Source organism: Xenopus tropicalis, chromosome 2 (genome assembly GCF_000004195.4).
Source record: "Xenopus tropicalis strain Nigerian chromosome 2, UCB_Xtro_10.0, whole genome shotgun sequence".
Taxonomy (NCBI): Eukaryota; Metazoa; Chordata; class Amphibia; order Anura; family Pipidae; genus Xenopus; species Xenopus tropicalis.
Genome location: NC_030678.2, coordinates 138,089,951 through 138,117,939, shown reverse-complemented (window position 1 = coordinate 138,117,939; position 27,989 = coordinate 138,089,951). Strand labels below are relative to the sequence as shown.

The window sequence follows — 27,989 nt, the reverse complement described above, 5'->3', positions numbered from 1 at the left end:
TCATCTTCACTTCACTTTTAATATTGAAGTATACAGAAAAAAAACAAACATTTACTACCACAGCACTTCCCATTACATAATATGTATTTATAATACACAGAAATGCCAACACTCATATTAGGCCAGTTTCTCTTCCCCCACTTATGTCATCTTGTAAATGTATTTAATACAGTCAGTTTGGCAGAAATATTGACCCTTTTTAAAAATAATGTGTCAGTTCAACCAAAATATTATTGACAATGACAAAACTCTGGTATTCACATATGTATTTTTGTTTGTTTGTGGTAAACCAACATATAAAACTACCAAATCTTTTCTCATTCCACACAGAAGTCTTAAAGGAACAGTAACACCAAAAAATGAAAGAGCTTTCAAGTAATAAAAATATAATACACTGTTGCCCTGCACTGGTAAAACTGGTGTGTTTGCTACAGTAACACTACTATAATTTATATAATAAACTGCTGTGTAGCCACGGGGGCAGCCATTCAAGCTGGAAAAAAGGAGAAAAGGCACAGGTTACAAAGCAGATAACAGATAAGTTCTGTAGAATACAATAGTGTTTTATCTGTTATCTGCTATGTGCCTGTGCCTTTTCTCCTTTGAATGGCTGCCTCCATGGCTACATAGCAGCTTATTTATATAAATAATAGTAGACTTTCTGAAGTAAACACACAACTTTTACCAGTGCAGGGCAGCAGCACATTATATTTTAGTTACTTTTATACACTTTCATTTTTTGGTGTTACTGTTCCTTTAAAATGGATGGACAACCTTATAAAAAGTTGTAAAAATATCTGCCTTTCAAGCAGGTGATTCTCCTTTAATTGGTACGTAAATTCACATGTTATTGCAGGTGCTTGTAATATAAGAAGCACCAAAATGAATTTCACCAGGGGCAGATTGATGAACTGCCATTATAAAGATACAGCAGCTACCATTGTATCATATAGTCATATTATCCATGCCAATATCCTATATCCATATCCATCATATCCATGCATCATTGCTGTTTAGATTGTACATTAGCTAGTTTATTTTCCCTCTACAATTGTATGGGGAAAATGCACTGGCAAATGTAAAATAATGTGTCAAAATATCATTAGAGAAATAGTCACACTGAATTGATAAAAGGCAGTTTGCCTTTGGTCTTCTACTTTTTATGGTTACAGCTTCATGTTTGCTATGTACAGTAAGGGAGGCATTTTCTTTTACTTTGGGCCCAGTACATTAAGTAGGCATTAATACTGCAGCTTGTAGGTTTAGGTAAACAGTTTAAAAGGGAAAGGTTGTAGCCCTATAAATTACAAAAAGGTTGAAAAAAATGATGTATGTAAACTTATGGTACTTGCCCTTTTGCCTTTTATTTCATCCTGAAGTCTGTGCATTAGAGGAACCCAGCCAGGCGAAGTCAGTTACACTGATTTCTTCTGTTGTTTCAGTGCCTGAAACAACAGAAGATCAAGAGCCATAAGAATACATGTGTATTCAGATTAAGACATACAGCATTGAAACAACATGCAACAGCAAGTACCAGGATGTAATAAAAAGCAAGTAGATTTAGTTATAGAACATTTTACACAAATTTCAGTATTTCTATCCCTTATGGTATTATTGTTAATTAAGTCATTAAGTACAATACACAGACTTTCATGAAAACATGTTCTCAATAGGTCAAACTCAACAAGCTATCTTGTGTAAAAAAGGGAGGTAAGGCCTCAAAAAAGGCAAACCAGATTAAATACACTAAACTATGCAGCCTAAAATTGAGTTTTTTAATTCAAAAGTATAAAATTATAAACCTCTGTTAAACATAGAAAAATTTTAGAGAAATGTATATTAAAGTCATTTTACAACATCAAATTTAATTCAGTTACTACAAAAATATAATAATTATCAGTGCCACGTTGATTTTAGGTAAACATATACAACATGTATTTATTCTTACACCTAAACATAAAATTTATCATGAAATAGAAATGCAAGACTGGGGTTCCACGACTCTGACTTAAAGAAGAACTAAAGCTCAACTAAAGAAATAGGCTAGAAATGTTGTAATTTATGTTTTAGGGTTCTGTACCAGCCCAAGGCAACCATGGCCCTAAAGCAGGGAAGATCTGTGGCTCCAAAGATGCCCCCAGTAGCTGATTCCTTGCACATGCTCTGTGCTGCTGTCAGTTACTGAGCTTAGGGATCGACGCACAATATACTGTATATATAGAATATAACTGTCACAATATAAGGCTGATTAGTGATTTATTCAGATTTACATTATAAAGCAGCTATGAAACCAGTGCAGTTAGCATCAGAATTTAATAATCAGCCCTGTAGCATCATCTTATCTGACAGGCCACTGAGGCCAGCCTCATTTTCTGCTTGATAATTTGTTACAACCCCTAAACTTAACTTCTCAACAGCTGCTCAGAGCACACTGAGCATGTGAGTGTCGTTGACACTTCTGTCCAAGTTGGGGAGCTTCCGTGACAACTGTAAAGACCTGAATAGAAAGCTAACTTATAAAAAGTATCAAAAGTATCAATAATATTAAAATTGTTCCCTTGAAGAAGGGGTTGGTGACCACCATTTGAAAGTTGGGATGAGCCAGAAATGACAGCAATTTTTTTTAATAATGCAAAAATGTTCTTTGGGGGCCATTCCCTTTATATTTTCCACATGTATTTTGCCACTCTTCCTGTAGCTCTGTTAAGCTGTGAAAAATCTAACAGTTTAATTTGCTACTACTTGCTCTTAACCTTTAATAACGCTTAGCAAACTGGTTTGAGCCCCACCCAATTTGGCCTTATACAGCAAAACAGAATAAAAGAGTGGCTACATTATAGAAACAGACAAGACAGACAAAAAGCATCCCCATCATTTACTAGTAGCACGCTTATTGGTTTGGACAGGGGCTGCATTGCTAATGCAGAAAGCATGGTATGTTGTTAAAAGAAACTAACTAGAAAATAGTGGCTTAATGGCAGTGCTTGGACCCTACGCAGGAACTGTACACTGCTGCCACTTGCCATTGAAATGAATTATTATTGCAAAAGTCCCAGCAATATTCTCTGTAAGCTTGGGCACCTATATATATATATATATATGTAATAACATCAGCACAATTATGAAATTCTGCAGTGCACAAAAATGCTGAATGCATACACATAATATAAACCAATTAATAACACTACATCTGATACGAAATCTGATACATTGGAAATGAGGGTTTTCAAACATAACATGTAACATGTATTGAGTACCTGATGTACACTTTGCACCTCTGTTTTTTAATAGTGCAAAAAAAGTATGAACACTATTTACAGAAGATTAGGAGGAACGCTGCCAAACAATGCCCAAAATTATGAAAATAAAATAACAATTGCATAATTGGCTAGGAAATTACTTTCTACAATATATAAATGTTTAGATAATCACTAAACCTGCAAATAAATGTCTATTTTTCAGCATAAATGAAAAGATTTCAAATAGAGGAAAACATTTTCCTGTACAACTGTGTGTACTAAGTTTATTTATCTGTTGCTAATTATTTCATCCTTAGTTACTGTAACCCCCTTTTCATATATGCATTCTGCATTTCGTGTTAAAGCACATTTGCTTCTCTGCCTATCCCAGTCATTCTTTGAGCCATCCCACATGCCTTTTGTGAATGCACTCTCTTCTCACTATTGCTGTTTTTATGCCTCCCTCTTGTGTAGTTCAAGTTCAAGTTCAAGTTCATGGATGTGTTAAAGAACAGGATATGACTTCATGTGTTGCCAAAGTAAAACAGTACAACAAAGAACAGTACTCTTCTATTTTACTATAGGTTCTCTTAGAATAATCTCACTCCTTTGGACTATTTATAAATCTACTGTACAATTTACTGCCATATTAAGGTCCAATAATAACTTTTATCCAATAGATAAAAGCAAATTCAAACAAAACTACTTTAGGCATCATGTGAAAATATATGGTTTAATTTGCCCACACACAGAAAATTACACAGCTGAATAATAAACTTTAGGGGTATGATGAGTAAATTGCTAAACATACAACCACATAGAATGGCCAGGAAGGGCTTTGCACATCACATACATAGGAGTGAGATACTCAGACAATTGTATTGTCCAGGGATCTCCTTCCTAAGCTGATTTGTTTGGTTCCTGAAGACTGATTGCTTTGACTGGTCACTTTGGGCTCAACGTACAGTTTAGAGACCTAATTTACAAAACTAGCACCAAGATATTAAAACAATCCTCCATGTTTTCTACCTACATTGTCACTTTACCCCCAGTATCCCAACATCACTGTAAGCATGGCAAACTAGGGCAAAATGATGGTTTTGATAAAGGAGCAAAAGTTTGTGCAGGTTAGTGAATTGCATTAATTTTGTGCACCTTTAACTGCAACAGTGTGGGCCTTGGCATGCACTTACATGCCACACACATATACAGTATATACCCAAAGGAATAAATTAACCTTAAAAAAATATTTCCCAACAAATTTGTCATAATTGGACAACTATCACTAATCTCCATTTCTCATTTTTTAATTATTTTCCTCAGAATAAATGCTGTTTTTGGGGTGGTACATGTCACTGATGATAAGATCCTAAGATTATGCATAACGTATGATACAGACACCTATAAGTTATTAGAATGTATTAGTAGTATAATCCTACACACTGAAATAATGCAGACCAAAAAGATATAGAACAGTTAAAAATGTCTGATCCAACAGGTCTGAAAAATCTGTTTAAAGGTCCAAAAGCAGAAGAACTAGTAATATGCAACCTCCCAAGATAGCAGTTTAATGGAGAGAGATAGTGTAATTCACTTGGGGGTGCCAAACCTGCACAAGCGCACCCATGCAAAAAAGAAGGCAGAGGATCACTCTATGGTGCCTGCACAGAAGAACCCCCGGGCCAGTGCAGTTTTCTGGTAACAGAAGCACAGGGATTATCAGGTAAGTAATTACAATCGCTAGAAGAGTCTAACATTTGGCACCCCCAAGTGATTTATAACATGGCTTTTAATAGACATGTTAGACACATTTTAAAATACGTTACCCACTTCTCTAGTGGCAAAAATATTATAAAACAAAAAGTTAAAGCAACAATGTTCCCATCCTCATAGTGTCCTAGGACACTATATGAAAAAGTTTTCTATATCCTTTGTTTGTGGGGGTTTCTGCTGGGTGCATTTTGAGTGGTACATTTTAAATATATTCACAGACGTACTGTATTTATGTGTGTCCGAAACAGAAACCCTTATCCTGAAAGGGTGAAACCTGGAGTTCTCCAGATAGGCTTTTTTATTAGTAACATGGCATATTAGATCTTAAAAGCCTTTAGTGAACTAATAGATTTGTTTTGTCAAAATAATAAATGAATGCTTACATCAAGTATTTTTGCAAAGACAAAGAAATCAGTCAAAAATTAAGAACTGTCATCAAAACAAAAATTTTATATAAGGTTTGTGTCACTGACATTTAATCGATTAAAAAACAACTTACTCTTGACTATCCCTTTGTTTTTGATGGACATTTAGCAATAATACACAACTGGCCTGTGTACTCTTTGCCTTGATGATGTATTATGGCTGTATTTCTATAAAAACAACAAACTGCAAACACAAAAATCTACATGCAGAGAGACAAATAGCTGAGAAGAAAATAGTAACTTCAGTATTTCAGAAACAGTACAACATTTTAAACTGATAATATTAGATATGTTCTCATTTCCATGAGATGAATCAAATTTTGTTATAATATATAGGACTATATAACATTAACCAAATTGTATGTATAATTTTGTCGTAATTTAAATCTTCCTATTTTATTCTGAAACATCTTTTTTTTTACAAGCATTTCCATGATACTGACACTAAAATAAACCCCTCCTTTCCTGACTGGCTGTGACAATTGAGAGCAATCTCCAGTGTCTACCACAACACCTGCTACCATAGCTAAAAAGGAGGGGTAAATGTCACTGCCTGCTAAAACAATTATTATTTTGGAGCAAAACTTAAACTTAAATTAATAATAATAGTCATATATTTTATAGTGGCAGTACACAGAAAACAGATTATAACGTTCCCATATTTTGGAGCTTTCTAAACAAAAATTGGGTTTTGAGATAACTGACCAATAACTATTTTGAAAACATTAACAGATTTATTTACAAAAAAGGGGCAAGGTGCAAAGTTTAAAAGATGAGTGCAGAGTGCTTTGTTTTGGATTTTGCCCCTTGCCCCTTGCCCCAACACAATTTGTGTGCTAAGTCTCTCTATATGCATTCCTGCCTGCCGATGGGAATCGCCGAAAACACCCCTAGTTTTTGCATCATCAGAACAACCCTGGGGAACGCAAGGTGCTAAGAACCCCTGTACTTAAAGGGGTTGTTCACCTTTAGAATAACTTTTAGTATGATGTAGAGAATGCTATTCCGATACAATATGCAATCAGACTTTTATATTGTATTATTATTATTATTGTATTTAGCTTTTTGTTAAGCAGCTATCCAGTCTGGAATTTCAGCAGCTATCTGGTTGCTCCAAGTCCAATTTAACCTAGCAACCAGGCAGTGATTTGAAAGGGAGACAGGAATATGAATAGAGGAGGGCCTAAATAAAAAGCTAAATAATAATAAGGCAATTACAATAAAATTGTAGCCTCACAAAGCAATAGGTTTTTTTTGGCTTCTGGGGCCAGTGATCCCCATTTGAAAGCTGGAAAGAGTCAAATAATTACAAAACTATCAAAAATAAAAAAGACCAATTGAAATGTTGCTAAAAAATAGGTTATTGTATAGCATACTAAAAGTCAACCTTATGGTGAACCAACCCTTTAACTACTGCCCATGGCTCCCTTGCAATCAAAACTTTCATGCACAGGGCTCTAAAGACTGCTAGAAATCAAAGTAATACATAAAATGTTGTTGCTATATAATAGATGAATAATGTGTTCAGAATAGTTTTGCCTTGAAGAAACCTAATACCTGTACAAAAAACCACAAAAGTCCCACAAGAAATTTGATAACTTCATCTGCAGTTACAGTCTCTTTCTTCCCAAGAATACTTTATTGATCAAATATCAAAATAATTATTTATCTTTTATATTTAACTATTTATATTTGGATTAAATATCACAACAATTCTACTCTGTGTGGGAAAATGCACTACCTCATATAAATATTGAAAGTTGACAAACTCGCAGCTATTAGCTGAATCAAAGGCTTCCCTGTTTCTACTGACAACCCCTGAAAAAAGCCTAATGACCTATGTAGACCCTGCTAAATAATGCTTTGGTCATTCTCACTGGAACTGAATCCTATTCAATAACAAATAATTAATATTCACTAATATAAACTTTGTTATCTATATAAAATAATAAGTAAAGTGTGTCTGGCAAGGCTACTATTTAACATGGCTAATATTTAACACATATGTTATACAATAAAAATCCATATAGAAATACAGCAGAAAGCAGACTCTTAAACTGCTGAGGAGCCCAAGAAGTAGGAAAAAATACACTAGTAAATAATAGAGAACTTATACCATGAGAACATTTCTCTCACAACAGCATACATGCTTTTAGTAAATATATGTGTTGTGAAAATACACCCGACAAACTGAGGTGAAATCACACACTTAAGTAAATATGCCACATAGTGTGGATAGGATTGCCACCTTTTGCTGCAATAGGTATGTCCCAGACAGGTAGCAACCCTCAGTGTAGAACATAGAAAAATGAACTGTTACATCTTACTATCCTGGGCTTTGTGAAGTACACATACCTTGTATACTGTTGAACCTGACTTATGTTTGTTATTTAAACCCAATAAGTCATTTTGGGCAGCTCCTGAATCAACCCCCCTTCAGTACTGCTGTTTTTAAAATTGACTCAGTTGTGTTTATAGGACCAATAATATTTTTTTCATTTCAAATTTGTATCTGTTCATTCTGCAACAAACTATTTGCTGGAAACAAACATTTGATTTTATGAGATGTTTTCTTCCCATTGTTATGTCAGAACTGAAACAATTGTATTACAGTATATCTATTATCTAAAACATTTACATGTACTAATCCATCGCAGAAACACATAGACATTGTCACAATTGCATAGGATAGACCAGCGGCTTTTCAACCAGTGGGTCGGGACCCCTTTGGGGGTCGAACAACCCTTTGGAAAACACATATTTCTGATGGTCTTAGAAATAATTTTATGGTTGGGGGTCACCACAACATGAGGAACTGTATTAAAGGGTTGCGGCATTAGGAAGGTTGAGAACCACTAGTATAGACAGTAGGTGCATGGCCCTACTCACACGAGTTTATAATCTAATGTGGTCAAACATGAAGCATTACTTAAATCTTTTTCTATTGGGTTATGAAGGGAGAAGGTTTCCCATTAGATAAATTCTAAAAATCCCATAGAAATGAATAGAAAGTGGGTGGGCTCTTATCTTACATTTTGATCAATTTGCCCCTAAGTTTAACAATGGGCTTTCACATTTAATGAATTTTCTGTGCTGGAAAAATGTGCTCCAATGTGTAGTCTAATTCCTTTCTCTGTGCATACATATTAAAGCAGCTCAAAAGCTGTTAAACACATTCTGATAACCTTACACAGGTAGCAAATTTCATAAATGACGCAGTTCTTTAAAATATTCCTGTCGGAAAAATGTTCTTGACAGTCTGAAAAGTACTGATAGTTTGGGAAAATGTTAAACTGCTGGGAATCTCCTCGGTTCAATACTTCATTAATCAGCCCCAATCTGCTAATGTGAGTAAAACTTTATCCAGATAAATATAATTCCAGTAATACATACCATTCCAAGGTAACATACATTTCTTTGATTTTTTTTAAATTTTAGCAGCACAGGTAGGATAGTGGAAATCACATGTGCCTTGGCTTCAGTAAGGTTAAATACTGTCATTTAATTAGCAGCAGCAGGCGATGTGGTGTCTGTGATAAGAGGGCAAGCAGTCCTACTTGGAATGGCATGTATGCACAATTTGGCTTGCCCCATACTCCATATAATGCTCCCTGAAAGGAGGCAGGTATAACTTGCTGCCCTGTAATTCATTCTGCACAAGGCTCTTATTAAGAAAGTCCTCTCATGGGAGCTCTGCAATTTACTGGTTATTAAAACTGTGCCCTTTTTTCTGAAAGGTCTCAAACAATTCCTTTTTATTCTCAATATGTTTTTATTGCTAAAGGGGAAGGCATTGCAGATTTTCTCCAAGGACTTAAAATAATTTCTTTGAAATGTCATACAAAACAGTTTAATATGTAATTAATAGTCCTGCCAATCACTATTTTGTATAAATGCATATAAGCAAAATACTAAACAAAACAAAAAAATACAAACAAAAAGCAAATCTAAGCACTGTATTACACTTATTGCATGTATTAAACTAATAAATCTTATATGTAATACAGTGAAACATTATAATATATGTACAATGTAAGAATGTACAGAACATTCTATATAGTAACATTGCGCTTGTCTCCCTCAGAGGCTTAGGGCAGAGTGACAAACTTTTGTCTCTAAAAGCTGATGCCACATGGGGCTAAATCATGGCCTGTGGAAAAAATGCAGGCTGAGAATCGACCTCTTCCCTGGCATCACCCTCCAACCTTGGCAGCACCTGGAAGCATTGTGTCCACCAAGGTACAGGTACATGTGGGTGACATAGGCCAAAAAACGTGAGAGTTTGCATTTCGAGATGATATCCACCGCATGTGTCTGCACGCGGGAGGACATAATGCTTCTGGGTGCAGGCAAAGTAGGAGGCTGATGGCAGGAGGGGCTGATTCTCGACAAGCATTTTTTCCACAGGCCAAGAATTAACCCGTGTGGCATCAGCCTAAGGGCCATAGACATACAGTGTAGACAACTCTCCACCCATCAGAGCACAATGCTGTACAAAAGCACAAAAGACTCGAACACAACATTTTGTATGATCTCAATGAAAATTAGGTTTATCTCAGAGATGTTTTTTTATACAAAACAATCAGAATCTCAAAGCCATTTTATATTATTTTTGGTCTGATTTAAATACCATTTTGGGGGATAATCAGAATGTTTTCTGTAGTCAAATGTCTAATTTATTAGAATTATTAAGTTTTACAAAGCACCAATATATTCCACAGCATTGTACAATACAATGGTATACATATTTAACCTTAAAGAACATGTAAAGCCTACATTTTGAGACATAATCAGATACATTTTAATCTGCAAACATCATAGATGCACAAAGATCCTTATTCAGCACACATTTCATCAAGAATACAGGCTTACACAGGCAGAACTGTCTCTGATAAAAGTTCTGCTCAGGAGAGTTGGTTGGGAGAAAAAAGCAGACAGCTAGAGCTGAGTTTCTATGGGAACCAGCAATGCCATCTTTTCACTGGCTGCTAGACTGGGGGCGTGTTTAGTAATCTGAGGTTAGAACAACTGAGCTTGCCCACAAGCCATCAGCCAAAGCAAATTCCTGAGGGAGGGGGCCAAGTGGTTTACAGGAGGAGAAGGAAATCTAAATGATTAAGGAGATGCTACAGCCTTACTATTAACCTCTGGACAACCAGTGTGGCCGGTATTGAAAGATTTCAAAGAGGCTGTTAACTGATTACATTTTTGTGTGTGGGGGTTTACATGTCCTTTAAGGGCCAGATTTATGATTGTCAAGCTTTTTCTGCTCAAACCCAGCATGAGTTAGTAAAGGCTTGAGCAATTGTATATCTGGCTTCAATCTAGAGCTTACAATCTAATTTAGATTTTTCAAGGGACTTGGGTGGATCTCTCTTAATTGCAAATGATAATCAAACACATCAAAAGATTTTTCTGCATTTATTTTTTCTAAAAGGTATATTCTAAAATATATTCATTAGTTTCAAAATGATAATGTGCTCAAGGCCTAATGAACTAAGAAAAGTGGCCATATACTGGCCTGCCTGCCAAGTATTCCACCAAGATATTCTGCAATCTGGTCATCCACAGCCAGGGCAAATTAACATTGCTCTTTGATGGAGCCTGATGGCCAAAACAATCAGATCTGACTAATAGTGGGGAGGGGCAGCGACTAGCTTTAGATGCATCATTATATTAACATCATTATGTTGTATGAGTTGTTTATATTAATATCTGTATAGTTATTAAAATGGTTTAACTGGCAATCTGTTCATAACTGTGCTAGTCCTACTGCTATATGTCAAAAGACAGGAATATAAGTTATACTCGGTTATTATTTCCCCCACAACATTAAGGTGCCATTTTGGCACAAGTATAATATATTTTTTCATGTATGAAACTTGGCATTGAATGCAATGGCTGAAAGTAAAACTTGAGGCTTACAGCTAGATCCTGGGAGTAAGGCATCATGCAAATGGTCCTTTTCTCAAATATGCATTAGCTATACAAATACAGATGAGCTATGACAGCAATAACTGTCAATGGTCTCATGGGTGCTACTGTCACAGGCACCCATAGTGATGCCTGTCAGCAGTGATAGGGTTGAATCTCTTTTGGTGCTACTGATTGTAGGGTTGAGAAAACAGGCTGGAAAAAGCATGGAAAGATAAAGGCTAATGTTTCACATGGCTGTTTCTCAGCCTGCATACTAAGTGATAGATTATACAGTAGCTTGCGCTTTATCCCAACTAAGACATAATTAATCTTTATTGGGGGTAAAAAAACTTGGTGTATTTAATGTTTAAATATTTTTTTTCTAGATATACGGAGACCCAAATTATGTAAAGACCCCTAATTCAGAAAACCTAAGCATTCTTGCTAACAGGTTCCATACCTGTATATGAGGGATGCTAACATCTCTGCCACACAGTACGGTAGATTTAGACATCTGAAGCCAGACAATTTAGACCATTAAGATAAATGGACCATAGAATGCATATAATAACAAGACTGTAGGAGGCTGGATTATTTAGAGCCATGAAAGATGATGCTGTCAAAGCAATATGGCAACATATTTGAAAAAAAAACCTCAACAATGGCCATTGGGCTGGATAAACTATACCCTAATAATATAAAAGTACCAAAGAGTGTTCTGTCTGCCATACAATTGCACTAATTTCACATGCCAGCAAGATAATGCTTAAGTTCATGAAATCTTACTTAAGCTATAATAATACCAAAAAATGGCAAATGTAATCAATACAGGGACAAAAACCACCATCTTTCTTTTCTACAAAGAAGAATCCAGCCCCCGCAGGGGAGGTCAAAGGCTGCATGAACCAACACTGAAAGTTGTCTTGTATGTATGCCTTCATGGCCTGGGTCCTGGAGACAGAGGATAAATACAGCCTTTAGGGGGCATGTTTCCAGGGAGGAGATCAATTACACTTCTTGTAGAAAACATCCAAAAAGAGGGCTTATACAGAGGGTAGGGCATGAAGTTTGAGTCAGCAGGTAACCATAACGCAGTCGAAGGGCAGGCAATTCTTGTGGCAATATGGACTCCAGTGGGAGATTTTATTATTGGACCAATTGATGAGGGGTTTATGTAATCTGAGCTAAGGTAACCCTAACACCACTGGAGCAGAAGAACAATTGTTGATAATAAAGGACACTTTCTCTTTATGCAGAGCCCCCACAAGCAGTGGTAGTTTCCTGTAGTTTTGGAGATGATTCAGACACCAAGGGTCTTTCATCAATCGCGGACACCCACAAGGAATAAGGGGAATATCAATGTACTTGGCAAAGGTCATGAAGTTCCCTGCCGCTCCGGAATCATGAAAATCTTGATTGGTGACTGGTCCGGATGCCAACTTAAACTGCACAGGGAGTAAGAATCTATAAGAATTCTTCTGGGGAGAAGATTCAATACTGCTGAGATAAGACCCCTCCCCCCAGTCTTACGCCACCATACGGATACAAACCAGCAGAATGCCTTCGTAGTTTCTCTTGTTCAGAGAGGTGTGTTCTTCCTATTTGCATAGATTCCTGTAAGGGTTGTGAGGAGCAGGACTTGGAAGAAGAGGCTTCTGGAACTGTGGTGCCAGGACTGGTTGGAATCTTGTGCCACAATTTTATCTTTTTAGCACTCCCTCAGGTGAGTGTCAACCTTGATGGTAATGACAATAAGTTCCTCAAAATGTTCAGGGAGATCTCTGGAAACCAGACCGTCTTTTAACTTATCAGACAACCCCTGAGAGAAGGCTGCCACAAAGGCCTCGTTGTTCCAGGCAGTTTCTGAGGCCAGTGTCTGAAACTCAATAGTATACTGACTAGCACTGTGGTTGTCCTATCAAGTCTGGGTAAGATGTGAAGTGGCTGCAGTTGCCCAACCTGAAGCATCAAAGACAGTCCGGAAAGTCTCCAAAAGGTGTTAGCATCATTGATTAGAGGTGAATTCTTCTCTCAGAGATGATTTGCACATTCCAGAGCTTTGCCCTCCAACATGGAAATAACATACCCCACCTTAGGAAAAAGGAGTGGAGGGCTGGCTTTTAAAGCTGCTCCCTAGCTCCACAATTGTTCCCCCACTACCCCTAGACAATGAGCAGAAAGGGAAGTGAGAGACTGAGGCATTATTGGACAACAGTGGGTGTGACATGGGTGACTGTACTGTTTTTTTTTTTTTTTACTATAAAAAGAGTTTCATTGTTTTTCTTTTATTCTGGTGATTGTATTGCATTTTTTAATACTTAATTTATGTTTTTAGTGATTTTATTGTATTTTCATTCACCATTACTGTTGGGTTTTTGATATGTAATAAAGTTTATATTTTTTTATATTATTGGGATGCCCTGCTCTTTTCTTACTTCCAACTTTCACTATTACTGTTGACTGTTTGTTTTTGAATACAAAACACTTTCTACTTAGACACAAAAGAATGGCATTGTGTTTTTGACCACAGGTCTAACCGAGGCATACATTTTTTTATTGCATTTATATATAATTTTTTTGTGATTTTAATGCATTATTCATTGTTATGGATTGTACGCCTATACATATTGGGCATAATACCGTTTGTAACAATGGAGGGACATATGGTACATAAAACATTGTGCAATTTTCAAAATTATCAATTCATAAAAATATCAAATTAAGTAGTCTCTTTAAGTATCTTTAAGGATTCATCATAATGTTTTCTTTCTATAATGTTTTCTTTCTGAATGCATCAGAACGTGTGCTTTATAAAAACATAAGGGGTATTTTTTGACAAGGGCAGTTGCGGTCACACTAAGTTTCTTTATTAATAGAAACAAAAAGGCCACAATACAACCTTTATTTCTTTAAAGGACAATGAAAGGTTAATATAAATTAAAAAGAATGCCTTTAGATTTACTTTTAAGTACTTACTGCATATCTAAATTCCCAGATCCCTGCTTGCTTCTCTGAGATATGGTGCTGGCAGCCTACAGCAGTGTGAAGACTACAGTGACATCACTGAAATCTCTCTTCCCCTCCTGTAGGTGCCAGCGGCAGCCTTCCTATTCTCTGAGCGTGTGTGTAACTTGATCCTGTCTCCTGTTCTGAGCTACACATGCCCACCAGCCAATCAGAAGTGGATCTGGCAGAGGGGAGGGGGGAGGGAATGAAACACATGTGCAGTATGAAGCAAGGAGGGAAAGGAAGGAAGAATACCTTTTTAGAGATGGCTGCCTGTTCTAGAAAATGTGAAGGAAGTGTGACTGAGTAAATATTTGATTAGGTGAGCCAAAAGTGTGGCGTTTTTACTAAACAATAGGAGGACTATTGGGCAGTATGCTTTTTAAATTTTGACTTGCATTCTCCTTTAAGGATTTTTTTCTGGCAACATCAGTTTTAGACATTAGGGGGCCGATTCACTAAAGGTCGATAACGCTTATCGCATGCTTTTTTGCATTAAAAAGCACATGATAAATAAGCACTGATTCATCAAAGTCATTTCGCATGCGTAAAGATGCATATCGCATGCAGAAAAAAATGCATCATCGCAAAGCGTTATTTCTAATGCATTGTGTTAATTAGAGAATAGAAATAGTACTAACGTATGATTCACAAACACACATGAAGCGTTAAACGCGCTGAATATCGCATTAATCTGTGCGAATATTAACACCTACTTGGGGTAGGCGATACTTTAGGAAAATTGCAGTTCGTGAGCTTTTGGCAACACAATATGGACTTTGCAGTGGGATTTTTTCAAGTCTGTGTTTGCCTAGAGTGATGCAGCGTCCAGTTTTCAGGGAAATGGTCATTTTCAAAACAGTAGTTTTCAGAAAGTAACTGCTACGTGCATAATAGCATGTGCTAATATGGCGTGTATGGCTAATACGGCGAGCAGAAATTATCGCGCATGCGTTAAAATATCTCGTAAAATCGGTCATCGCAAGTTAAATAACGCAAAGAACATCGCTTCTTAATTATGACACGTGTCCTTTTAGTGAATCAAGCGTTAAGTCACAAAAGATAAGAAGAAATATAAGAATTAAAAAAAAAAATAATTAGGTAGACATATTTGCCCCCCCCCCAATTGTCATAAAATGGCAGTACCCTCAGAGGCACAATCTTATCATATACTTATAGCATGCTTTCAGGTCACTGCCCAGCTCCATTATGTTTATGCTTTATCATTTTTTTCTCCAAAGGCTGATTACGCATGAAACCTGCGTAAGCAGAAAGACAATTACAGCAGAATAAATGTTGCATTATTCCTAAGGCTCTAAAATCATTTATTTATACAGTATGTTTCAGCACAACATTATTTATTTTCAGAAATTACCATGAATAATATAATTCATAATTTATATTAAATCCACTCTTCATAAATGGTGTTTCTGCATTTTGAAGGTATACTATTTAACCATTTCCCTTAATTTTTCCATGAAAAATTTGATTTTGAATATTTATTTGAAATATTTTTTTATTACCAAAAATGTTGTATTAATTTCATATTCTAATATGAACTGCTGATTATTGCAGCGACTGTGGCACTGTAACTCTGTTGTTAATGGTTCAGTTCAGTGTTTTAGAGTGGAAGCCCTTAAAAAAATCCCATTAAATCTAAGGCATTTACAGCATGGAACTCTTGTCAGTGACTAAGCATCGGCTGAGTTGTCTTGTATGTTTTGTGATGGTTATATCTCTGGTGCATATTTTGCATCTATGCTGTAGGTACCATATTTTAACCATATTTACTAATTGATATCCTCCGGATGTCCTCCTGATGCCTACCTGCCTGCCTTTTTAATAACCTTTGCCACAAAACCATAGCTAAATAGGCTATGTTAAATCTTCCATCTCCAGTGTCCTATGGTAATACATCTTAACAGTAAAAAAATGCAACAGAAAGGGCCGTATTTCTATACAGCAGAACTCCTATTTTTTCAGGTAACCAGAAAAAATAGTAATATCCAGGAAAATGTAAAATCAGGGAAATGCATTATGCATTATATATTGATGGGACCAAAAAATGTAAAATGAGGAAAAACCCTAAATCAAGGTTTTTACTGTATAGACAATTAAGAGCCTGTGTCTAGGGCAGCAGCTTTGGGAAGGAGGCCTTTCTTTGCCTATATATATATATATATATATATATATTATATATATATAAAAAAAAAAGAAGAAGAAGGGTAGGAAAAAGGAGAAAGAGAGGTAGAAGGGGGGAAGAAAGGTATACAAAACAAGATAAAAATAAAACCAAAACATTACATTAACAGTGTGTCACCATTGTGTCATTGTTTTCTATAAATGGGTCATCAACAAATCAAATGTCATTTGGTCTCCAATCTTTTCTGTTTGTTTAGGGGCTCCATATGTGATCATATTTGTCATATTTGTCTTACAGCATGTAGGTCATTTTCTCAGTGGCCACAATCCACCATATTTCCAATCCACTGCCTGTGGGTGTGGGCTAGCTTCCTTCCAGGCAGAGGTGAGAGTGCATCTTTGTTGTGGCATCTGCCCAATAATGCAGTCCATGGGTCTGGTTCAATGCACCTTGGCAGTAGCTGTGAAAGAAGGTCAAATGCATGGACCCAGAACTAGTATACTTGTGGGCATACCTACCAACTGTGCCAGTTGTCTGCCACTGCTCCACACACCGGGATGCATGTGCCATGGTGACTAAGGTCCAATTTTCATATTTGTGCTGGGGAAAAGTAATATGAAATCTTACAGGAATCTTATAGGAAAAAAATCTGGATCTTGGGTAAAAAAAGCATCTGCATTGCACTGCATTTACAAAGCAATTTCTGTTGTGCAGAAATTATCTTTTGTGTGCACTTTAGAAAAACTGTGTGCACAATTTGGTGTGTGTTGATCCTAAAATTCACACTACAAACACAGCTTAGGGGGAATTTTACCATCCTATTAAAATAAATAAAGTTTGGTGCCCATGCTTCCTACTAAATATTTACACGTGGCATCCATGAGTATATTCAACTGTATCACTGATGACTTTATTACGTAGATTATGGGGATATTATGAAGATAAAAGAAAGGTAGCACAATGGTGGTAAACCTCAACCTTACATGGTTGGTGAGTTGTGTGTATAAATTGAAATGATGGGGGAACAGTCTAAACAAAGGCAGCCCCATAGATATCAGCTCAAGGGTGAACCCCTGCTGAGTAGGGTGGTGACCCTACTGCTTCAAATCTGAGGGTGGAATACATTTGCAATGATGTTGACTGGCATGTACCTTCGATAAAAGGGATAAAGGAGAAGCTGCCAGCATTGCTTCTCTCACTCCCAGTATAATAAGGCTGTTACACCAAACAGGCTATTCTAGGGGGCAAACTAGGCAATTACCTGTAAAGTTTGGGAAGAACAAACTGTGATGTGCAGAAGACTTACTCCAGGTGTGTTATTGGGGAATGTGCTATTCTTCTTAATATAACAGCTCAGTGTAAAGATAAAACTGGCTAAAAATGTGACTGTACAAAATAAAAAAAAATATTTTCAAATATAATTAGTCAAAAATGTAATCTATAAAGTGAACGTATGTCTAACGTTATATAGCCAGAACACTACTTTTGTAGCTCTTTAACCTGTTAGTCAATCGGCAACTGGAAGGGGGGGCCACATGGAACATAACTGTTCAGTTAGTTTGCTTTTGGTTCTGAAAATGCATTTCTGAAATTCATTCTCATCTACAAAATACATATGGAACATCATTGTGTCACTCCGAAACATAATCATCATGTCATCCATTTATATAAAATTTTAAAATGAAACTGGGGAAAAAAAGACCATCAAATGGATTCCAATTTAAAGACTGCTTTTTATCAGTTAATATGCATGCTTGTTTCTTATTGGCTCAGTAATTTGACTGATTTGTTCATAGAATTCATAGAAATAAAAGCATTATTTTTGTGCGACTTTGTGTTACATTTATTGACATAATTGATGGCTACATGTGTGGTATTTTATTTTATTCTTGACTAAAGATATGGCTTTTGTATATTTTTATGGCCACAATTATATACATACCTGTATAACCTGAGATAAATTCTTATCTCTGAGTCCCATTATGGCAGCAAAGGGAATGAAAGGATTAATGCGCTCTTTCCTTTAGGAGTGGCAGATTTGCTGCTTGACAAATCTGCTCTGTGGAAGCCACATGAAAGTGAGCCCAGGAAGCACTGAGAGATCTAGTGGTATGAGCTGAGACTCTAAAGTGAATTGGCAGCCCTTTGTTGTGGTACATAGAATAATTAAGATGAAAAGCAGATGCAACCTTTCCTTTGGCTGAAAAATTGGTAGGGTATGAAGTACAATCTTATCAGGCACTTGTGGCTTAGGGCCCCTTACTTGGACACTTGGACCTGAGCTTCAGGTTAATGGTAGCCAGTGGTTAAAAGTAAGCTTTCTGGAGAGATGGCAGCTGTAAATTTAAGTCCCATGGAGCCTGTAAGATGTCATTTTTCTCACTGCCTGGATGAAGGTCTTTACAACAGGATGTAGCACAAGCGGAAAAAGAGAGAGCTGGCACCTGCACCTGTAAAGGTGTCAACACCTCAACCAGACTGAAATGTTGCATCTGATGAGTTCCTCTACACCAGGAAAATAATGTTTTGCAAATTCCATCTTTGATCAAATGGTGCTTGGTGCTGTCTGGAACTGAAAGAGTCTGCGTAGGATGGGGTGGATCATGGGAACTAGGGGAAAAATATACAGTTGTTTGAAATCGCATGGTGTGGTCATGGTATCTACTGGGAAGGTCTGTGTGCCACAATATCTAGTGCAATTTCTGGTGTCAGGGTCGGATTGGGGGGTGCAGGACCCACTGGGGCTAAGCCTCCCTAACCCCCCACAAGGGCCCCTGCCTGACGTCCTCCCCTGAGCTCACTTATGTTTAATGTGGCAGGGGAGGGACACCATCGGCCGGGGGAGCACCGGCAAGGGTTGGGTCTAGTGCCGGCAGGGGTCAGGGGCTGCCCAGTCCGACCCTGTCTGGTGTTAGTCATTCTCCCTGAATTGAAGGAGCTGTATTTTATGCCTCTTGAGATTTGTCAGAGGGGCAATTCTAGTAGTAGTTGGTTTCTTAGTAGGTCAGTAGCCCTTGCCAGGAGAGAGATACAAGATCTGAGGACAAAACTGCCATTTGGTTTGTGAGATGTTGGCTCATGGCTTCTTGTTCTGTGGGAAAAAGTTGCTCTTCCCACCCATTGGCACTGTAAACGCTGCCTAAATGCTGGAATGGCAATTAATGTCATCTACTTGGACTTTACTAAAGCTTTTGATACAGTACCATACATAAAGTTAATAGTAAAATTGAGGAATATTGGCCTGGAACATAATATTTCTACTTGGATAGAGAACTGGCTGAAGGATAGATTACAAAGAGTGGTGGTATATGGAACATTTTCTAATTGGGCCAGTGTGGTTAGTGGAGTACCGCAGGGGTCAGTCCTTGGTCCTTTGCTTTTTAACTTGTTTATTAATGACCTGGAGTTGGGCATAGAGAGTACTGTTTCTATTTTTGCTGATGATACTAAATTGTGCAAAACTATGTTCCAATGGTAGTGCTTTGGGGGTATCCTTAATTGAGAAGACTCTGGGGATTTATGTAGATAACAAGTTGTCTAATTCCAGGCAGTTTCATTCTGTGGCTACTAAAGCAAATAAAGTGCTGTCTTGTATAAAAAAGGGCATTGACTCAAGGGATGAGAACATAATTTTGCCCCTTTATAGGTCCCTGGTAAGGCATCACCTTGAGTATGCAGCGCAGTTTTGGGCTCCAGTCCTTAAGAAGGATATTAGTGAGCTGGAGAGAGTGCAGAGACGTGCAACTAAACTGGTAAAGGGGATGGAAGATTTAAACTATGAGGTTTGACTGTCAAGGTTGGGGTTGCTTTCTCTGGAAAAAAAGGCGCTTACTAGGGGACATGATTAATTTGTAAAAGTACATAAGAGGGGATTATAGGCAGATAAGGGATGTTCTTTTTTTCCCATAAAAACAATCAATGCACCAGAGGCCACCCCTTTAGATTAGAGGAACGGAGCTTCCATTTGAAGCAGCGTAGGTGGTTTTTCACGGTGAGGGCAGTGAGGTTGGGGAATGCCCTTCCTAGTGATGTGGTAATGGCAGATTCTGTTAATGCCTTTAAGAGGGGCTTGGGTGATTTCTTGAACAAGCAGAATATCCAAGCCTATTGTGATACTAATATCTACAGTTAGTATTGATGTTGGTATATATAGTTTATGTATGTGAGGGTATTGATAGGTCAGTATAAGTTTGTGTGTGCTGGTTTCACTTGGAAGGGTTGAACTTGATGGGCCCCTATGTAACTATGTAAAACTAAGGACTATAGTATTTATTAAAATATATTTACTATCATATCAACTGGATGTAGTTGGTTCAAGTTTTCAAGCTAATGCACAAAAACAAGAAGCAAAATGTAACTTGGTTGTTGCATTATAGCCTGACAAGCAAAGTTCTTTATACCTAGTTAACCATTCACATGAAGATGCAGTTAAGCTTTCTCAGCATGGACATTTATCTTGAATTCAACAAAAACATTCCCAGGCATGCCATCAAACAGAGCAATAGCATATACTGCAACAGATAGATCTGGATAAACAGTATTACAGATTTTATTCAGATATTTTTTCTGTTTTATTAACTCATTTGTGTAAAGTATTTACTTTATATGTTAAGTAAACTTGAGGTAAATGAGGTCAAAGGATTTAGCCAAATGAGGACATCTTTTTAAGCTGTTATACAGCATATTATAGGCCAAGGCCCAAGGTAATTCATGTGTGTCTGCATTTAAATGATCAAGAACAAAATGATCCAACCAGTACTCTCCATCAACAGCAAAGTGCTATACAATCTCTGTGCAACCATAGTGCTTATTGCACTTCTGACAGAATTTTGTGTATATGACCCCAAGGGTCGCTACAGTTCTGGCCTGTCAATAGGTATAATAGGTATAATTTACTAGTCACCTGTTTAAAATCAAACATCTTAATAGTTTCAATAGGCTACTGCACCTGAGCAAACTTTGTTCCTTTTATTACATACGGAGGGATAGCATTTTAAAAATAGGGGGGGAAGTTGTCTATTTTTGAGATCCTTAGATTACAAACATATTGTTCCTTATTCATTACAGGACACCATGTCATTGAGACTGTGGATTTAATTTAATTATATGTTAGCCAGGGGTTCAGCACTGTAGCTCCCATTCAAGAATAAATCTACAATATGCTGCCTGTACATAACTTATGACTTCATTACTAAGCGTTTAAGCACTATTCCTTGTTACTATTGCATAATGAATAATGTCATAAAAAGACAGGTTTAAAGGAGAACTAAAGAAGTAAGCCAGAAATGTTGTACATTATGTTTTGTACCTGTACCAGTCCAAGGCAATTACAGCCAGTTAGCAGGGAAGATCTGTGTCTCTGAAGATTCTTCCAGTAGCCCCCCATGTTTTTCCTGCTGATTCACTGCACATGCTCTGTGCTGCTGTAACTTTCTGATCTTAGGGAATATAAACTGTATATATAGATTATAAATGTCATGATATATAGCATGGTTATTTAATAATCCACACTATAGCATCAGCTTATATGACAGGCCAGCCTCATTTTCTGCTTGATAATTAGCAAAAATCCTTAGGCATAGCTTCTCAACAGCTGCCCAGAGCACACTGAGCAAGTGGGAAACTCCTGCAACAACTATGAAGGCCTAAATCAGCTGAACCTTCAGGCTGGTGTAGTACAGTCTGTATATAAAATATGGCATTTCTAGCCATATTTATTTTTAGGGTTTAGTTCTTCTTTAAATAAAGCTATAATACCTAGAATTATTTTTAAAACAAGTTTAATTTTGGCTGTATGTGCAAAAATGATGAAAAGGGATGTGTGGCTTAATATAGGATCCATTATTCGGAAAACTATTATCCAGAAATCTCCAAATTATGAAAAGGCCATCACCCATACACTCAACTTTAATCAAATTTACATTTTTTTCTCTGTAATAATAAAACAATAACTAATTAAGATAACCACTATGATGTTTGCTTGTAAAAAAGTAACCAAAAAATTCTACCTGCTGATTGGTTGCTATGGGTTACTGCTCCTACGTAAACTGTGATATAGCCACCTTCCTCCACAAGGTTATCACATAATACATCAGCATGCTTTAAAAGGAATGAGAGATCCATGTTGTACACAGGTGAAAAGATCTACATAACTAGAGAGATTATACTTTTAGATGGTTTAAAAAGGTGTTTAATCAATTTGACTACATATGCAAAGTCTTAAAAAGGTGGTTCACCTTTACATTAACTTTGCAATTGATCTTCATTATTTATTTTTTAGAGTTTTGGAATAATTTGCCTTTCACTTCTACATCTTTCCAGGTTTCAAATAAAGGTCCCTGACCTCGGCAGCCAAAAACGATTGCTCTGTGATCTTACAATTTTATTATTATTGTTACTTTTTATTACTTATCTTTCTATTCGGTCTCTCTCCTATTAATATTCTAGTCTCTCATTTAACCCCCTTCCTGGTTGCTAAGGTAAACAAGACACTAGCAACCAGATAGCATCTGAAATTCCAAATTCCTAATTGAAGAGGAGATAAACATAGGAAAATGAAAACATCATATAGAAAACTAGGAACAAATACCAGCCTTAATAAATCATATCAACCTAGCATATTCCTATCAGTGAATATTGCTCTTTTTTTTAACTTGTACCTCGAGATAATTCTGTGATGTTATGTGCTCCCTCACTGATCACCTGACAAGAAGTGATGTTGGTTCTAACAGGAAGCAGCTCTGTCCATTCATTGGCTGATGTAACCTAATATGGGTGTGCTTTTAGTTTGTGTGTGAGCACAGTGTCTCACAAATGCATAGGGTGAAATTTAGCATCTAAAATGGTAGTTTTTTTCTATATGGAAACATTCAATGCCACATACTACTAGAAATGTATATATTTATAATGAAAAAGCTTTATTTATATGAAAAGTGATATGTTCAAGGGTATGGAATTTAGTACTACATTGCACTAGTGGTAGATGGTTGAATTTAGTATTTACCTGCATGTTAGTAAGTTGGTCTTGTAATTCCATACCTTGTCACTCTCCAAATCCTACTAGCCTAGCAGCATAGTAGTTAAGGTTAAGATTAGTACATGGTGTCAGTCATTTGAATGACTGCATTCCACTAGGTCAGGGGCATTATTGTGTTTCAATCATTTTGTATAGGGACCAAGTAATCCATTCATGCAAGCTCTTGCAAGCTAGCCTTATAAATAAGGTTGGCCTTACATTTTCAGACACATTAGCCTCTAGGTCCTACACTATAAAAACAATACCAATCCAACCTGATCTATGAGCCCTTGAACCCAAGATATTTGATATATTGTAGCTTATCTTGGTAAGTAAAAACCCACTCTTAACAACTGAATCTCTCCCTACCTATCCCCACACAATGCTTCTCACCTCTTCTCCTTTCCTTTTCTTCTGCTTACCCTTTTGTCTTTTATAGAATTTAATTTTTTACTGTCACATCATAATGCAAGAGAATAGTTGAACACTTGCTTAATATATTACTTTATATTTTATACTGTATTATTCAATGAGTAACAATTTAAAGGCATAGTTCACTTTTACGTTAACTTTTAGCATGTTATGGAAGCCTTTCTGAGAGTTCCTTACACAGGCAGGTATCTTTCCTGCTCTGTGCCCTGCTCAAAGAGACCTCCCTAACATTTTTACTACAGTTAAATACCTTTCCAAAGGACAGCCTTCCTGTGGAAAGTGAGCTCCAGTATGTAAGCTGAACCACTAGAATGGATTGTCTGGTCTGTTTCTTCCTTCCAAAACACTACAGCTTCCAGGGACAGATAGCAAAATCCCCTGAAGCTCCCTGAAACTCTTGGCCTATTTCTTTGTTTACTCTACCAAAGTTGGTTAATAGTAAGTAACAGCAAGGGCATGAAGTAAGGGCATAATTTGTGCAGCATGTTGCTAGCAAGGAAAAGAAAAGAACTTCCAGAGATAATGTTGAAAACAACAAAAATTTAACCACCATATCTTAAAGAAAATTAAAGTCTAACCTAAGTAGCACTTGCCTGACCAGCTTAGTACTCAATGTGGCTCAAAGGGGGAAGAACGATGTTAGATAATTCATTAAATCCTTGATATATCACAAAAGTGATCAGTTGATGGGGAGAGCTGTGTGAGGGCATATGGGATGCAAATGAAGTTCTGGCATTTGGATATGGATCACTCCTGACGAGCAACAACTCATGGGAGCAGCACAGAAACAGGGCACAGTGGCATGAGCAAAGGTGAACAAGAAATTTGCGCAATGCAGAAAGGGTAGTTAATTGTAAAGGTGGGATAAATAGCAGTTTACAATACATAAACATTTTTTGTGTGACCCTGGTGAGAACAAATATTCCTTCAAGATTTAAAATCAGAAGTGTTTTTGAATTTATTGGCAGTATTAAAGTTTTCTTGCCCTTCCAACTGGTCTTTATAACTGAATAGGGAAAGAATTAATAAAATGTAAAAATGGGTCCAGCAGCACGTGACAAGTAGTAAAGTGTGGCAACATGGGCACCATGAGGGGAATCCTGTTACCCAACAATGAGTTAAATTCTGCAATGAAGTAATGTGTATAAGGGCATCATAATGTTTAGCTTTTTAGCATGAGTTGGAATAGACATAAGGGATTAGAAAGCCTGCCAGTCACATTCTTTTAACACTGCCAAATGGATCTGTCCATCTCCTCCCAAAACCAATGAAAAGGACAACACAGGGACCCCATGGGGTAACCACGGCCACTCATTGTTATTACTGCACAGGCTAAAAAAGAAAAACCAACAGAAGTGACCCGAGTATAACAAAGAAGGAGCGTGAAGTAGCTCCAGAGTGAGCTGAAGGAGCAAGAGTATAAGAGAGGATAAACCATGGAAATAGCAAAAGGGATAAAGAGCAAAAAGAAAGTGCAGAAGAAAACTGCCAGAACATGTGGCACACAGAAGAGAAAGCGAAAACTAGCATTAAAAAGAGTAGATAGAAAAATATAGATGGTGAAAATAAACTACAGTATAGTTTAAGAATGATTTTACAACTGAATAATGAATAGATCAAATTAATAGATCAAACAAAAACAGGTAGATAGACAGGCTGGCAGATTAGCAAATACAAAAATGCATAAAGAGATAGAAAGAAGAATGGATCAAAGAAATAAATTAATAGAACAGATTTCATAAAGATATATTTGGTAATGAGGCAACTGTAGATAGATAGACAGACAGACGGCTAGATAGATAGACAAAATGGATGAATTTGTATATTAATGCATAAAGATGCTAAAAAAGCATTAACCACATTAAAGGGTCACAAAATATATGCATTTATTTGCCTGTGATCCCTTATCTACACATACAGGTGGCATTGTTTAGAATCTATCATTGCGCCTCACACAAAGTTCACCCATTTCTGGTATTTGCAGTAAGTGCAGTCAGGTAATTTTTTGCACTTCCAATACCTTCTGCTGCAAAGACCTGCAAAGCAGTAGATATTGTTTCCAGTCACATTCCTTTATTGTTGCCAAATGGATCTGTCCATCTCCACCCACAACCAATGAAAAGTATCCCATGGGGGTATCCCCAGTCACTTTGTGTTTTACTGCACACGATAAAAGAGAAAAAACTAACAGAAGTGACCCGAGGATAAAAGGGGAAGAGAAACAAAACAGCACAGAAGTAGGAAGAGAATAGGAAAGGCTAAAAGGCTGAGTGTTAGCGATGGGGAGGAACAAATAGGAAGGCAGGAAACAAGAAAAAACGAAATAATAAAGGAAGCAGAATAAAGGAATACAGCAAGATGAAGTAAGTAGGACAAGTTTTACTTAAAAGCCCTCATGCATGGCAACCTTTTATATTTATTTACAGAATAATTGTGCAAATGTAAGAATACCATTTGAAACAACACAAAAACAATTTAACAGGTAGGCTTGTTAAAAGGGGCAAAATAAATTATAAAAAGGGCAACATGTCAGACTGTGTCAAATAATTCTTAGATTGTAAACCTGATTGCTGTGCACCAACCACCCACTTTTTATTAGATGCCCCTGAAATCAAAGGCAAAGTACAATGGCAACATCTCATACACTACATGGTTTTCTGTTTTGGTAGATGCAATTGCACAGGAGTTTAAGATACTTCAGATAGTTACAGAATTTAGTTGAAAATGACTCAATTGTATAAGCAGGCAGATTTATTACTCAAAATACACTACATAACTACATACACACTTTGTATCATACAGTTTCAATTCCAGTGACAGGCAGTAATTTTCCACCTTTTAAAATACAACCTATGATGTCTAATGATAGTAATCTATCTTATTTTTTTAATGTACAGAATAAATCTCAGTTTCACAAAAAGCTTAATTAGGTGTTTTGGCAATGTGAAAAAGGTTCTAATTACAGCATTTCATGAGAGTTAATTTTATTGATTCCTAAAGAGCTATATTTAAAATACCTTTAGCTACTTTATATATATAGATATATAGCTAGTATTGGTCACAGGTCAGTTTCAGGTGAGCGTGGGGTTGTGGGCTTTTTACATTACCTTTGATGTGAGTAAATATGGGATGTCTCTTAAAAAACAAGAACAGATCTGCTGCTTGTTTGCTATGGTTATGATCTAAGCCATTGCTTCAGAAGTAACACTGTATAACACTGTAAGTTATAAATATATCATATTATTACTTGTATATATTTTTAACTCAATATGTTGTTCATGTATGCACATTATATCACAGTTTTACAAATTATGAGGTCATGGAACTATAGGTGTGTTTTTTTTCTACTCAGAGATCATTCACATGAGTGCCGTGTTCTACCGGAGGTGGGTCTGGTTTTTGGAGCTTTTTTGTGTTTAAATTTCACTTGATACACAGTGTTGGAGTTCCTAATGAAGGCTCATGGCGAATAAACACTGAATAAAGCTATTTTTTATTTTTTTCTGTGAAACCCTACATGTGCTAGTTAATTCTTTTGCTATGAATTCTACATATTCCATGGACTGGGGCAATTGATATTTGGTTATTTAAGTGCACCTATTGTTGGATTATATACATATATATATACCTTGGTGTTTTCAGAATTTCTTTTGCAGAGGTGACCATAGACAGGATTGAGTTTAGAGGCATACATATTTGAAATCTGTGTGCCATTCCTAGTAATGAAGAGTTAAAAGCAGTAGCCCTATGAAATTTACACAAAATCAGCAAATACTGCGCATGAGCAGAAAGGTCCAAAGGGGCAAAATTGAACTAAAAATTGTCTGAATCAGCATTTGTCTAGGTCATGCTATCAGTTTTGGGCTGATATTTGGCTAAATAGAATAAATACAAAGGAATCAAAATGTAAACATTTAGGCTACTGTGATAAGATCTGTGTCAGCTGAATGAGCAATGTAAAGTGGCAGGTTTAGTTTATAAAATTATTACACTGGCTTGAATGCCACATACCTGTAATATGAGAGGGTTTGCAACTGCCC

At 36.7% G+C, this 27,989-nt stretch overlaps 1 protein-coding gene across 1 annotated transcript in view; it reads right to left on the bottom strand.

The window, feature by feature from the left end:
• Nucleotides 1–27,989, bottom strand: part of gdf11.1 (growth differentiation factor 11, gene 1) — a 61,816-nt gene that overhangs the window by 33,116 nt on the left and 711 nt on the right. The gene's annotated exons all lie outside the window — the stretch shown is intronic.